A 14,467-nucleotide genomic window follows, 5' to 3' on the forward strand; every position below is an offset into this window, starting at 1 on the left:
GCACAGCAAAAATACTTCCTGGTTTGCTGACTTTGTAAGTTGAAACCTTCGCAAGTCGAGGCATTCGGATGTCGAGGTACCACTGTATGAGAATGGTAAAACAGCATACGAAGCCCAAACAATTAAGAACGTAAAAGCAGGTACCATAGGTGGGCTTTACAAAGCAAGGCAAGACAAGGCAGATTAGGGGTGGGGAATTGGGTTTGGCTCAACTTTGACAGGCGGGTCCATCACATGATGTCATAATGGTATCAGGTGTCAACTTGAACGGGGTTCACAGAGCCAAACGGCTGGTTTGCTCCGGCTTTTGGTGCTAATCAGCTGCTACATGCTGAAAGCCATCCTCTTTGAACTACCTAGTGCAGCCTGATCCCACTGGAGCTCAGGTGGTCAGCACTGAGCAGGATTCCTGTTTGCCAAGATCAAAAGAATGATTGGGAGGTCACTCTCCAATGTTCCTTTGCAGCCATGTCTTCACCTGCTCACACCTGATGTCACATGTGACATCAGGTGTAGGGCAGGTGAGTGTGGTTTGGAGAAAATCAGTCTTGTGGGTTAAATAAGGACCCCTGCCAGAGCTAATTAGACCCTACCTTTTATATAGGCCACTGGTCTGCTTAGCCCAGTACCACCACCTCCAGCTGGCAGTGGCACTTCCAGAGTGTTGGGCAGAAGCTAATCAGCTGCTACATGCTGAAAGCCATCCTCTTTGAACTACCTAGTGCAGCCTGATCCCACTGGAGCTCAGGTGGTCAGCACTGAGCAGGATTCCTGTTTGCCAAGATCAAAAGAATGATTGGGAGGTCACTCTCCAATGTTCCTTTGCAGCCATGTCTTCACCTGCTCACACCTGATGTCACATGTGACATCAGGTGTAGGGCAGGTGAGTGTGGTTTGGAGAAAATCAGTCTTGTGGGTTAAATAAGGACCCCTGCCAGAGCTAATTAGACCCTACCTTTTATATAGGCCACTGGTCTGCTTAGCCCAGTACCACCACCTCCAGCTGGCAGTGGCACTTCCAGAGTGTTGGGCAGAAGCCGTTCACATTGCTGCTAGCTGGGATCCTTTGGCCTGGGAGGTTATCTGGGCATGGAAAGCATCCACTCTGGCATTGAATTCAATTATGAACTCTAATCTATTTGCAGTTGAAGATTACAAAAAACTGCTACTTTAATTTAATGCACATTTTATGTAATAGGTGCTATGTGCAAAACAAGAAGCTGCAAATCAGCATAGTACATGTGAACATATGTATTTGTGTACCTGCTGGCACTGTTATCGTTAGCCTGGAAAAATTCAAAAATAAAACCTTTTAAAAATTATGTTGTGGGTGTTGTTGTTTTTTGTATTCTATCTACATTTTACCTTCTTGGTCTGTTTCTAAACATATGTCCCCATTCTGATCCCTTGGCGTAGGGTATTGTTGTGCTCAAATACAATGTGGGCATGGGATGCAGGTGAGCCAAGTGCATCATGAGAAACAGGTGAGAGATTCGCATCTGCTCTCACTGTTTAAGAGCTTTAAAGCTATGGGCATGATTGTTCAAACTTGTTCTCTGCTGTTCCAGAAGGCAGGACTAGAACCAGAGGATGGAGATTGCATGGAAGCAGATTTCAGCTGAAAGTTAGGAGAACCTTCTAAACAGGAAGAGCCATTTGGCAGTGGCACAGGCTGCCTTGGGAGGTGGTGGGCTACTTATATTTAGGTTTTCAAAAGAGCAAGACCTCCCTGGGTTCCTCACCACAACATTTCTGGCTGTTGTCTTGTGCACTGTGCCCTCCTTCCATTCATCTGGGCTTCAGAACAAGGAGACCCAAAAGCTTCTTGCCCTTTATTTTATTTTACTTATGTATTTAAAATATGTTGAAACCACCATTCATACAATTTTCAAGGCAGTTTAGTAGTTTTAGAATAATAATTTATTTGTTGTTGTTGTTGTTGCTGCTGCTGCTGCAATTGCAACCACCCCCTCGAGGAATAAAACACTAGGACACAGGATATAAGGTTAATGTTATTGGGCAAATTTAGGCCACAACTTTATTGGTTACAGAATGTGAGCGGTATTGGCCAGGAAGTCTGGTAGGGTAAACGACCGATAGGGGGAGCCCCGTCGATGCAAACCAACTGAAGCTCACCCCTGGGTTCCCGGAAGGGTCGTGGCATGGCCCTAGCCCAGCTTCGGACAAGATCCACACACCCAGATTCCTTTAACGGAATACACCTACGCATGGCGGGGCAGGCGGTGGCCAGGTCTCCCCTCCCCCATCAGAAGGTCACCCAATGCCTAACCGCAAAACCTTACAAAGTTTTGACAATTGCTACGAGGTAGGCGAAAACCAAATGGCCTGAGCCGATTTGCCAAGTGGAAAAAATCCCACCAGGCCCCTCAACGGCGACCAACCGAGGTCCATAGCAAGGCCATTAAAGACTAAACCTGCAAATAGGGAGGGAGGGTGGGAGATTGAGAACGCGAGCCAAGAGGAAGCCTCTCGGCTCGCGCGGCAGTTTAAACTGGTCCTGGCCATCCCCCCCCCCCAGCCAGCTGATTGGCTGGCTGATGGATGACGTGGCCGGGATCCCCCAGGCGGCGCCGAACAATGTCCCCGCCCCTGGAGGGGAGTGGGTGGCCGGGTGGTGGAGCGGATTTAATAGAATAGTAATAGTTTTGAAAGTGCCATGAGATTCTTTTGTGAACTAAGTGAAAATACTAGTCAGAAAATATAGGGTTGTCTTTCCAATTTTATTAAGGGTTACTAACTATTTTTGGAAGATTATAAAATTCTGAGGGAGCACTGCCCAGATTAGAGGAGAGCAAGAAAATCGTAAGCAGAATGAAATCCAGCAGGCTGCTGCTGCTGTTTTAAACCCTTGTTCAACATATGGGCTGAAACCCAACCATGTCAGCTTGAAAGGAAAGCTCTTTCATAGTTCATGAGGGACTATGCATTTAAAATGAGTTGGGGAGCTCCTAAGCAGGACAGTTGAAAGTATTTAAATATTTAGTTAATGTCTCTGGCCTGTGAAGAAATGGCTCCGTGTTGTATTGATGTGGATTTTAAAAATATTTGCTTGAGGTGAAATTCTTGCATTCATTATTTCTTGTGTTCTGGTAGAATACTCTGCAGTCTGTATATGTGTTTCACTAAGTTGCTAGAAGGCCAGCAACATTCCATTATACTTTAGATTATCACCGCACCACCCCCAGCAATCTAGAGACAAATTTCATTCTGTGATCACACACACACACACACACACACACACACACGGTGGCTCCTCAGATGTTGTTGGTCTCCTTACTCCCATCAGCCAAATGATGGGAGTTGTAGAAGTCCAGCAACATCTGGAAGCAGACAGATTCCCCACCAATCTCTTAGCCTCATGTCAAAGGTCATGGTGCAGATCCTCAGTGCCAAGAATAGCCACAACACTAAAAACAACAGCTGGAATTCAATGCACATCTACCGGTACTAGGGAGGAAGCCACAATGCACTTTGGAGACATAACTTCTAAATAGTCCTGCATGGGCTCAGGCTAAGGAGCATGTGTCTTCCTCTGAACATATTCCACCAGTCAAAGTCCTGAATGGTAGAAACATGACAGTATTTTGGTCTTCACTCGATCCGTGCTGATTACATCAATAGCTTCGAAACTCTAAAAATGGACAGCTGCCATTCATTTATGCAACACAAGGATTCTCTCAAATAAAAGGAAATGCTTTGTTTTTTCAGGTGTCCCATTCAGCAGAAAACTCCGTTTTTCATTTTGTGTATGGACAGCTCTATTTGAAAACAAACAAATTGCTATCCATATTGAGCTGACAAGAAAGCCGCTTGAATGCTATTACTAAGACATTTTAGGCAAAAGGGGCGAACATTTCAGTGTTTTCTTTTCAAGGGCATAAAGAAATACTTTCAGAAAGTAGAGGGTTTATTTTGTTTTAATTAACATTTCAAATGCTATGAAAGACTAATTGCATTATTGCCTGACCCTGTGAAGTTTGCCTAAAAGTTTCCACAGAGCAAAAGGCTCACAAGCGATCGTCTGCAGCACAATCCTATGACTGTTAACTCAAAGCTACTCTCCAATCTTGAGTTGAATGGGGCTTACTTGCACATAAGTGCATACAGAATTGCATCCTTAACATCCTAACACTTCAACAAGAGATGAGTTGATGTGTAATGTAGAGGCCTGGCAATAATGATTGGCCAAGACCCCCCAGGGGTTCACAAAGGCCCCTCACCAGCCTAGCCTGGCCAGACTATCACTCGCCACTCTCCCTGCTGGCTCTCTGGACAGCTATTTTACTGGTTGGGGAGTGGTGGTGCTGTTTTGAATAGGAGGTCTGCTCTACTCTGTCAGTTTGTGAGGGGTTATTGGATGGGGTGTCCCGATTTTAAAGCAGGAGGGTGGATTGTAGCACCTTCTCTTCCTCCCAGCACTGTAATTCTAAGGTGTATCTACAAATTCAACAAAATCACATGGCGGTGTCCTGAGACTGGGCCACTTCTGTCAACTGGTGGAGGTGCATGATGTTTCTAAATCCTGCCCCCTTATTATTATTGTTAAATAACATTCCCTGAATGTAGGAAACTATGTATATGAAGGGAACTAATATAGCTACCAGTAGGACTTTTCTACCCCGTTTATCTATTTTGCACATAAAAAAGCTATTATGGGTTTGTCTTTTCTTTTTTAATGGTGGAGCTTAATTTTTTTTAGTGTTTCTCTGTTTCTCCTGCAGTCTGAAATGGAGCAGTCCAGAATAAACTCCATTATGTGCATTTGATGGGCATAAAATATATTATCACTGAAACAGTAACTGGCAATATAATATATTTTTACACACTCGGTGAAGCAAAGAGCAAGCTGAATTCTATATAAACTGTAAAAGGTATCTGAAGTGTCTATAGGTCAGCACCTCAACCAGGGCAGATTGGTGAAAGTCCACAGAAGTCAATGAACCTAATGACTACTTGATGTAAATTAGTGGCACTCCACTGAAAGCAGGAGGGGCTACGCTGATTTATCTGAGCAGAAGATCTAGTGCTTTTAACCTGGAAATATTTCGTTTTTAAAAAACACTCAGAATGCCATTATTGGGCAAACTATGCAGCACTGCAAGGCCATAGGGCATCAGCACGTATAATTGAAAGGAACAAGAAAACACGTATTAAGCATATTCCATTGGGTGCCAGTAGCTTCAAATTGTCTGAACAGAACCCAAGAAATGTATTGTAATTAATCTGGCAATTCTCTTTTTCACAACTGGCCTGCCACAGACTTTAATTTACGTACATTTGCAGCATGTTCTTGGAAGACAAAGGCATTATAATTTCATTGCCTGGGAACCTCGTTATTAGAATCAAATGTTTTCCTTCAAATCTTAATCAAATAGAAGGACATCCATGCATCATGACCCTGAAAACTTTTCAAAGCTAAGGCAAGGAAGCCTGATGTTGGATCTGCACCCTTTTCTGTTATAGTACAAACAAACAAAGATCCCTGCTAGTGTCACAAAACCATTGACTGGGGTCCCTGGAGGTCTCACCCAAAGTCTCTGCAAGTGCGTGCAGAATACCCAAGAGGCAGGGCAAGGGAGAATCCAAGGAGGAGATACCACACACTGTTCCTGGCCACATAAATTTGGAAAGAGGGCATGGGTGTCTGCAGGAATTTCTCCAGGGGTGTGGTGAAGAGGAGAAGAATACTTCAAATAAACAAACACAATGAGGCATCAGAGAACAGATCTACCATTTCTAGTAGATCAGGTGACAGAACAGTGGTGAGGCTTTCAGAAGTCTGGCTCCTGTAAACAAGGACTACCCTTCTGCTATTTCTCAATGGGTAGACCAGCTGCACATCTATGGTTAGACCCAAAGCCCAACCATCTTCCCAGTCACTGCTGAAATCCTCATCTTCCCCCTGGCTCACTTCACCAGCTCCAGGCCATAATTAATTGCACCACTGCTACGATCAACTTCACAGCTACCTCTTCACTGCATCTCCCTAAAATAACACACTGGATATCAACACTGGACTACATTTCAGGGCTGCCGGACACTACTCAATAACTCCCCACCTCACCATCACCCCAGCAAAATGGGTACTACAACAACAATGGGTTACTTTGCAGGGCAGACATAACTCACATAACTCAGCCCTGCCCTCTGCACTGTGGATATAATTATGATGGGTTTTATCCACATTGGCTTTAGCAGGGTATTTCTTTATTGTTTTTAACAACACAGGGGTCACTTTTTTCTTTGTTTTTGGTATGAAATGAGACTTGAATTAGAAAGATTACGAACTCCTGTCTTTGTTGTGGCCTGTTGTTTTGGAAGAGGCACCCTCTTGCCTGGTCACACAGGCAGCACCACGAAATCCCTGGATATCTAAATTGTTTTCTGTGGGGCATCAACCACTTCTCCTCCACCAGGGAAGACGAACAGAAAAGGCTTTAAATTTGTTGACTAAAAGGCAGTGGAAAGTGGGAGCAGGCTACTATCAGAGTAAGATTCCTGCGCACCTGGAGATTAATTTTGAAACACGTGGGGCACATCATGTTATGATATACTTGCACGTCTGACAGCCAAACTAGATATGACATTTGCCACATAGTGTGGTGGTGTGTAGTGATTTTTTTCTCCCAAATAGCTGGTGTGGGCAGGCCATGACACAAAGGGAAGGAAAGGAGTGGGGGTTTTAATCCTTTCATATCTTCAGAAACCAATAGGAACTTTCTTCCAATTTCAAACAGGGCGTATGAAGGGCCAATTCCATTTAGGACCATAGCAATAACAACAACAATCTATATATATATAAATGTAAAACGTGCATGCGTGTGGGTCTCCACTTTTCTTGGAAACCGCTTGACCGCTTGACTTCAAATTTGGACACAATGTTCCAGTCCAATATCTGAGTGTTTGCATAAACTTAGATTGCATAGATGTGACATCTGTCGCAGGTAAAAACATGAATTCTGAGGAACAGACTCAATTTCTGTAGTACTGCCACACCCCACCCACTCCTCCTCCTCCTACCTCACTACGAGTACTTTATACAGGGGGGGGGGACAGACAGGGACCGGGGGTGGGTCACATCCACCCCCTGTCCTGGGAAACGAGACCCCAGACTAAGCCACTGCAACGCGTGGCCGGATACAACTAGTAGTAGTAGTAATAATAATAATACAATTTTATTTATATCCCGCCCTTCCCGGTTCAAAAACCCGGGCTCAGGGCGGCTAACAACAAATTAACACTTAATTGTAATACAACATAAAAGCAGCATAAAATACAGTAGAAAAGCATGAATAACAATAAAATTCAAGTTAAAGAATCAATTTGGGGGAAATCCATCCAATAAACATTAGATGGTCACCAGGGCTAGCTGGCTAAATTAGACCTACTTGGGCCAGCGAGGCGGCCAGGGGAGAATTAGCTGTGGGGTCCCAGAGCAGGTAATGTTCATAAAAGGGGGGAGGGGGGAAGAGAAGGGAAATAAAAGATCAAGCTGAGTTCAAATTAAAGGCCAGGCAGAATAGCTCTGTCTTACAGGCCATGCGGAAGCAGGTTAAATCCTGTAGGGCCCTAGTCTCATGGGACAGAGCATTCCACCAGGTCGGAGCCATCACTGAAAAGGCCCTGGCCCTGGTGGAGGATAGTCTGACTTCCTTAGGGCCCAAGACCTCTAAACTATGGTTATCCATGGACCTTAAGTTCCTCTGCGAGGCATAACAGGAGAGGCGGTCCCGTAATACAAGGGCCCTAAGCCATTGGCAAAGAACAAAAGGCCCTTGTCACTTGTCTGTGGCACCAGGGTTTTTTGAGGGGTGGGTGGTTCCTTTTATAATTGTCGTGTGTTTGTGTGTCATTCTTTATTCTCCTAGCAAATCTGCGTGAACTTCATCAGTGATCCCAGGGGGCTGCCCTACCTTTCCTTTCTGCACTGCCTTTCCACCACATGGCAAATCCTTCTGTGCTTTTTGTTCCCTTTTCCAAGCATCTTGCAGGCCTTTTCCCACCTGCCCTGGGAGGGAGGGTGGAGCCCTGACTGACTCCAACTACAAAAGAGGAGGTTGCTGAACAGATTCTTGGGCTGGGGTATTGCTTAACAGGGGTTGTTACTGGGTTGTTGTTGTTGTTGTTTTGGTTTGGTTTGGTTTTTTGCTGTAATTGATATTTACTGTTTGTATCTTTATTTTTAGATCTTATTATGATTTATTTGGAAACGGATGTGTTTTGTTTATTGTTGTAATTATGTAAACCTTGAGCATGGTTATAGCTATGGAAAGGTGGCATATAAATAAAATGATGTGATGATCTTTGTCCCAAATCCCATTTACTCTGGATGTGTGAAGCTGCCCTTATACCAAATGTGACTATTGGTTAGTGATCTACCATACTCCATCTAGCTCTCCAATGCTTCAGACAGAGGCATTGCTACCAGTGAACTTTTTACCCAGAGTCACTGGAAGTAGAACCCGGGACTTCATGCAACAAAGCTCTAGCTAGGGTCTGCCCAAGTCATTTTGGCACCCAAGGCAGACCCCAAAATGGTGGCCCTCCCCACCAAGTAAGAAGGGATGAGGGGAAATCTACATCAGGAATAAGAGAGGAAGGAACATTGGGATCTGTTGCCCCATGAGTGAACCCTGCACCCTGGGATAGTTGCTTCAGCTTGCCTCATGGGTGGGCTGGCCCTGGATCTAGCTCTGAGCTGTGGGCATGTATATGCACAATAAGGACTAACCTACAACCATTTCCAGTGGCCTAAGACTTGCTTGTGTGGCCTAAAAGGTGGGGGGAGTAACGAAGGAAACTTCTGTATAGCTATTCTGTGTGGTGAGCTAAACACTCACCATAGGTGACCAGGTGATAAACTGGTGTCCAAGGACTGTGGCATTGTAGAGCAACGGCATATTAAAAAAAAAGCAAAAATGGCAGCGCTCACATGTGGAGGTGCTATACTCTCTCCTCAGTGCAAGTGCAAACACACTTGTGTGACCAGGGGTTGGAGGAGAAAGCCCCTCCTTTTCCTTACTGGTCCTCCACACCAGAATCACTGGCTCAGGGTTGAAAGAATGAAATGACGTTTTAGAACTGAACAGCCTCAAATCTTCATGGTTTGTTTTTCCTGAGAAGCAAAGAACCAGGGTGGGGGAAATGGGTTAAGGAATATTCCATAACCTGCTAAATGGTGATCACAGGGGGAGTGGGAATCTATACTAGCAAGGCAGAAAACGTTAGCTCATTCTTCTAATATATCTGAAAGGCAATTATACATGTCATGTCAAATCTCCTTTTCACAGAGTGCTCCACAGTTTAACGGCACAGCTGGCGACTAAATCTACCCTCTCTTCTATAGAAAAGCCCTTTGCTCTGTGGAGGCAGATGGCTTGGGAAGACACCCCTATTCACATCCCAGACATTTGGGCTGCTGTACCCAATGCAAATCTAGCCTGTGTGTCTGCAAATTCTGATCTGACCACATGATGGGTTTGCTGCCTATGAGACTGCCACTGTCATCTCTACAGCAGAGAAGGAAGAAAGGGAAACAAAGAACTGCAGAGAGGAGAGAAAGTTAAAGGCAAGGGTTTGGCTCCATAACACAAGGACGGAGCAAGGGTCACTTGTTTGGCCCCAGGACTGCAAATGGGTGGCTATGGCTGTGTAGATGAGATGTGGCTCATATGCATATTTTAGCTACAGATAATTTCAGCAGGCATTGGGTGGCTGGATCAGCACAAGAGGCATTTCTATTATGCACTTAATTTTGTGCCATTTGATTTCGTGGTTTTAAAATATCACTGGTCCAAATGCTACGGTCCATTTATGCAAACCACCCCTGAACAGTGTCACCCCACTGGAAACAGACACCAACAAATAAATTAATGCCCAGGCTTCAATCCTACAGTGGCTCAGAAAAGTGATGAGCAGACCCTGTTGCTGCTATTTTACATCAGGCAGGGGTGACGCCCGTTTAAGAAGAGCAACAGTGTGAAGAAACGTCAGCACCTGCTTCACGGAGCTCATGCTCTCTCAGCACATTCTCTATGGCTTCTGGAGCCAAGTTGCCAGAATAACACCTTCAGTTAAAGGAGACCAGAGAGCAGCTACAGAAAACCCTGTAGTTGAAACCCAGCTCCTCTTTTCGCTGGGTAGGCTCAATACAGAAGTCTAGACACAACAAGTAGTCCAAATTGGCACAGGTGAAAAAAAGAGGTCCTGTCATAGATGGTACATGTGGGAAACTGGATATAGAAATAAAAGGGGGTGCAGCTGCTTATAACTTGTATGGAATGACAGTCATGGGGCTGGGGGTAGGACTGTGCCGGTGGGTGTTTGCCACAGTTCATAAACCAGCCCCATGTATGCCTGAGCATGCCTACTGAGACAGAATGAAAGCATGCAGTTTACACAAATAAATTTTCTCAGATCAAAAACAAACAACCTTTGCAAACAATAAGAAAGAACCACTTCCTTAAAGAGAGATATGACTACACATGATGTCTACAATGTCCTTAAGGAATTGCATTTCTAAGAGGTCGTGAGAATTCTAGATGGAAGGAGAGAGGCAGGAGGGACCCTGCACCCTTTGCTGTACAGAATGGAGGAAAAGGTTCTGGCTACCCACAAAGACACGCCCCCTCCTTTCCCAAAACCTTCACAAAAACAGCCTTCATTTAAATGCTAGGGTGTGAACAGCAACCCAAACCTGTATGCAAGTGAGTCAGTGTGTCTTTATTTGGGATATTTTTTTTCCACCACTGAAACACAAAAGGCTGCGCCAGACAACTGGCCTGGCAGAGGGTTTCTGTGCCATTTACCTGCGGCAGTTCAAGCATGGAACGTTTTTGCATAATGTTTCACTCACTTCAAAAGGCTTTGTTCTCCACTGCCTCGCTGCAGTTACAAGCCCACTGTCTAAGGCAGGGGTGTCAAACTCAAATTCATCGGGGGCCGCATCAGCAGTTTGGTCACCCTCAAAGGGCCGGCTGTATCTGTAGGACTATGTGTCCACTCTTTATTATCATAAATTATTGTCACTGCATTCAATTATTACTTTTTTTTGTAATAATGTAAGTAATAACTAGCTCTGAAAGCAGAAACATAGTCAGAATAATGGCAAGTAGATATTCAAATTGTACAATTATTGTACAATTTATGTATTTATGTATTGAAAAGATGTATTAGAAATACAGATAATACAACAATAAAAATACCACAGCGCTGGCCCTTTCCTCAAAACACAGTCAGTTCCCATCTGCCAGCAGGGAGGGAGCCCATCTAGCTTCCCTAGGCAGGGAGTTCCAAAGTTCTCTGGGAGGACTAGAGACCTTTTTTAAAAAATGAAAGCTCAGCGTCTGGGGTTGGGGAAGAGGTTGGGTTGGGGCAGACATGGAAGGAGGCTCCTCTTCACGGGGGTCTGTCTGTGGCTGCTCAAGAGGGAGGCTTGGAGAGAGGGGATGTATTTGGACAGCAGGTTTCAGAGCTCCAGCAGGTGCCCCCAGCAAAAGGGTTGCCCTTTGGCTTGATGGGGAGGGCTTTGTCTTGCAGGGGATGAAAGACCCACAAGGTGCGCACACACACACACACACAGCTGCATCGGTCATCTAACCCAACCCCCTGCAATGCAGGAATCCTGGCAGCTTTTCCCTGGCAGCAACTCCAGGCAGGGCTGAAAGCTGGAGAGCTGTTGCTGCCAACCAGTGTTGGCTGCACTGAGGGAGATGGACTGTCCCAGGATCTGGCAGGCTCCTCTGTGCCTCATCTTTGGGAACAGACATGGCATGTCCTCTCTGGCCAGCTGACACCTAGAGCCTGCCTGTGGCGCTCTGGATCGCCTCCCTGGGCTCCCAGCCAGGTAGGGGCTGAAGGGCTCCTTGGGGGGCTGAAGAGCTGAAGCAGGAGCCTTGGGGGTCCTGTTAGGGGCTGGGGTGGTGGGGCAAGTGTTTCCTTGCAAAGGTGGCCCTTCAAAGGTGCAGGGGAGAGGAGGGGCAGAGAGAGAGAGAGAGAGAGAGAGAGAGAGAGAGAGAGAGGGAGGGAGGGAACTGTTAGCCAGCGGGGAAAGTGAACGGCAGGCACGCTCGATCAACTGCACAGGCACTTCACAGAAATTACTCGGAAGTCGCCCTCCTCCTGCACGTGCTTGCTTGTCCTGAGGACATGGGGCTTCCTGAGCGTTGTCCCTGCACAAGTTGGCAGCGCCGAGCTCTGCCGCAGGACAAATAAAGGGGGTGAGAGGCTGTGCCTTCTCTGTCCTGAGCCCCAAAGCCAACCGCGAGGACCTCGCCCGCCCTTTGCCGCTTCCTTCTTGAGGCAAACAGTTGCGAGCAGCAGGCGGCGGGCCACAGCACGAGGTCTGGCGGGCCGGATTAGGCCCCCGGGCCTTGTCTCTGACACCCGTGGTCTAAGGCATCGCTTTTCCAATAGCTAATTATATTAATACTGTACCCCCAAAAAAGGGGGGGATAGGGAATGCAGATGGACATATACTCCCATTTGCTCCTTCTGAGATGCATCCCCATTTCTGCCCTCCTTGTTGCTCCTCTAGCCTTGCAGATTCATTTACTGGAGCTTAAGAGTAGAGTTACAGTCTTAAAGGCTTTTGTGTCTGAATGGGGCTTGCCAAAAGGGATGCTCAATATTCAGGAACGAAGGAAGGAAACAAAGCCTTGCCTCATTTCTCAGGCTCCCCCAGTTGCAGGGCTGGTGGTGAGGAATTTACTGAAAGTCTGCTCACCCCCTTCCACCCCTCCCAATGTTCTTGAAATTTCCATCCTTAAACAAAAGAAAGTGAGGAAAATAAAGGAGGTGTCACATGACCACACCTCAGGGCTTTGGGGGGCAAAGCAATTTTTAAAAGAAAGACTTTTCTTTTTAAGTCACTGACTTAAACTCACCTTGGTGGAGATGCAGCACCTTCATAAACCTGCTCCATCCCATAAATATTAAACAGCTTTAAGATACTGGCTCCAGTCCTCTAACTGCATCTCTTCTTCTTTCCTACATTTTTCTGTTTGCACTTAGACACACACAACCACCTCCATCCTCAAAACACAAAGCATTTCCTCCTCCTTCTAGGGAGGGAAAGAAACCAACCCCTTGGCTTAGCTCAGACCCCTTAGTTATTACACTTGCCACCCTGTCTTCAACCAACTCCAAGAGCTCTTTTCTTTATAGTGTTCCAAGTTATCCAACAAAGCTTAATGGCAGGCGCGCACACACACACACACACATATATACATATATACATATATATACACATATAGAGTGTGCACGCTTTTCATACTATTTTAATACTATTGCCAGAAAGGAAGCTGGCTGCAGTCCACCAGCAAACAGGTCCACCACCTACAGCAGTCCCCCACAGATGTTTCTGCCATTTGACTTTGTCATACTCCTGAGAGTCTGTCCAAGGGCAACCTGAGTACAGACTATCTAAAAAAGGTAAATTAACCACAGCTGGGATTGGTTCTGTTATCCCCCTCCCTTTTTGTGATGGATGTGTACTTCGACCTGTTATTGTTATTATTGTTCTTTTTCTGCTCCCCTTTGTCATTTCTAATTCATTTGTAACTGGCAATCAATAAAATGCCAAAGGAGGTGGGGGGAGGGAGACGAGCTCTCCGGCACCTGCTCAACTCCTCTCGGCAGGTGGGCAGGATATCTCCTGCAGCTAAGCAGGGTCCAAATGCTAAGTAAGGCAGACAGACAGACAGACAGACAGACAGACGAAAAGCAACCCCATAGCCCTCCTCTGGGTTTCTTCCAGGGGAGGGTGAGGTGCCAGGATCAGGAGCTGCAGAGGAGGGATGCCCAAGCTGCAGGTGTGCCCGGAGAAAGACTGCAGCTGAGCACCTGTGAAAAGCACGCAGACCTTACCTCCTCCTGCTGCTGCCGCCGCCGCCGCCGCTGCCTCCGATCCTGCAGCTGGCAGAAGAGAGGAGCCACCGAGTCCAGCCGCCAAGGAGCTGCTGTCTCCCTGCCTGTCTGTCTTGCCTGCCTGCGCGCCTCCGCCCGCGCCGAGGACACGCCTCTTCCCCACGCTCGCCGCGCACCGCCCCTTCCCACGTTCCTCCGTGCAGGCGCCTCAAGGGGCAGCTCCCGCAGCTGCTGCAGCCTCTCTCGCCCAAAGGAAAAGTGGACCGGGGGGGATCCTGGGGGGAGGGGCAAGAAGAGGGGGTGCACATGTCTGGGCACAGGAAGTTTCGGCTAAACGGCGGGGGGGTGTTATTGGCAGGTGGGGAGAAGCAGGAGGTCGATTGGTCTTGATGATGCTGGCTCCAGCCCTCTAACTGCATGCATCTCTTCTCCTTCCCTACCTTTTTCTGTTTGCACTTAGACAAATGATGACTGATGATGATGAGATGTTAAGAAGAATAAGGAAGAATAAGGGGAAAGTGGGAAGGGGGTGGTTCCCCCCCCCCCAGCGCCGCCGGCACTCTTCCCTAACCCTCCAGGA

General features: G+C 46.6%; 1 protein-coding gene across 11 annotated transcripts in view; it reads right to left on the reverse strand.

Moving 5' to 3' along the window:
• MAP2 (microtubule associated protein 2) overlaps positions 1-13,997 on the reverse strand; it is a 241,407-nt gene extending 227,410 nt beyond the window's left edge. For all 11 annotated transcript variants that reach the window (XM_088669015.1, XM_060282211.2, XM_060282236.2 and 8 more), the window contains exon 1: positions 13,888-13,997. The gene's annotated coding sequence lies outside the window, so the exon portion shown is untranslated. The remainder of the gene's footprint in view (positions 1-13,887) is intronic.
• Between the last annotated feature and the right edge of the window lie 470 nt (positions 13,998-14,467).

The sequence above is a fragment of the Zootoca vivipara genome, chromosome 1 (assembly GCF_965207765.1).
Source record: "Zootoca vivipara chromosome 1, rZooViv2.hap1.1, whole genome shotgun sequence".
NCBI lineage: Eukaryota > Metazoa > Chordata > Lepidosauria > Squamata > Lacertidae > Zootoca > Zootoca vivipara.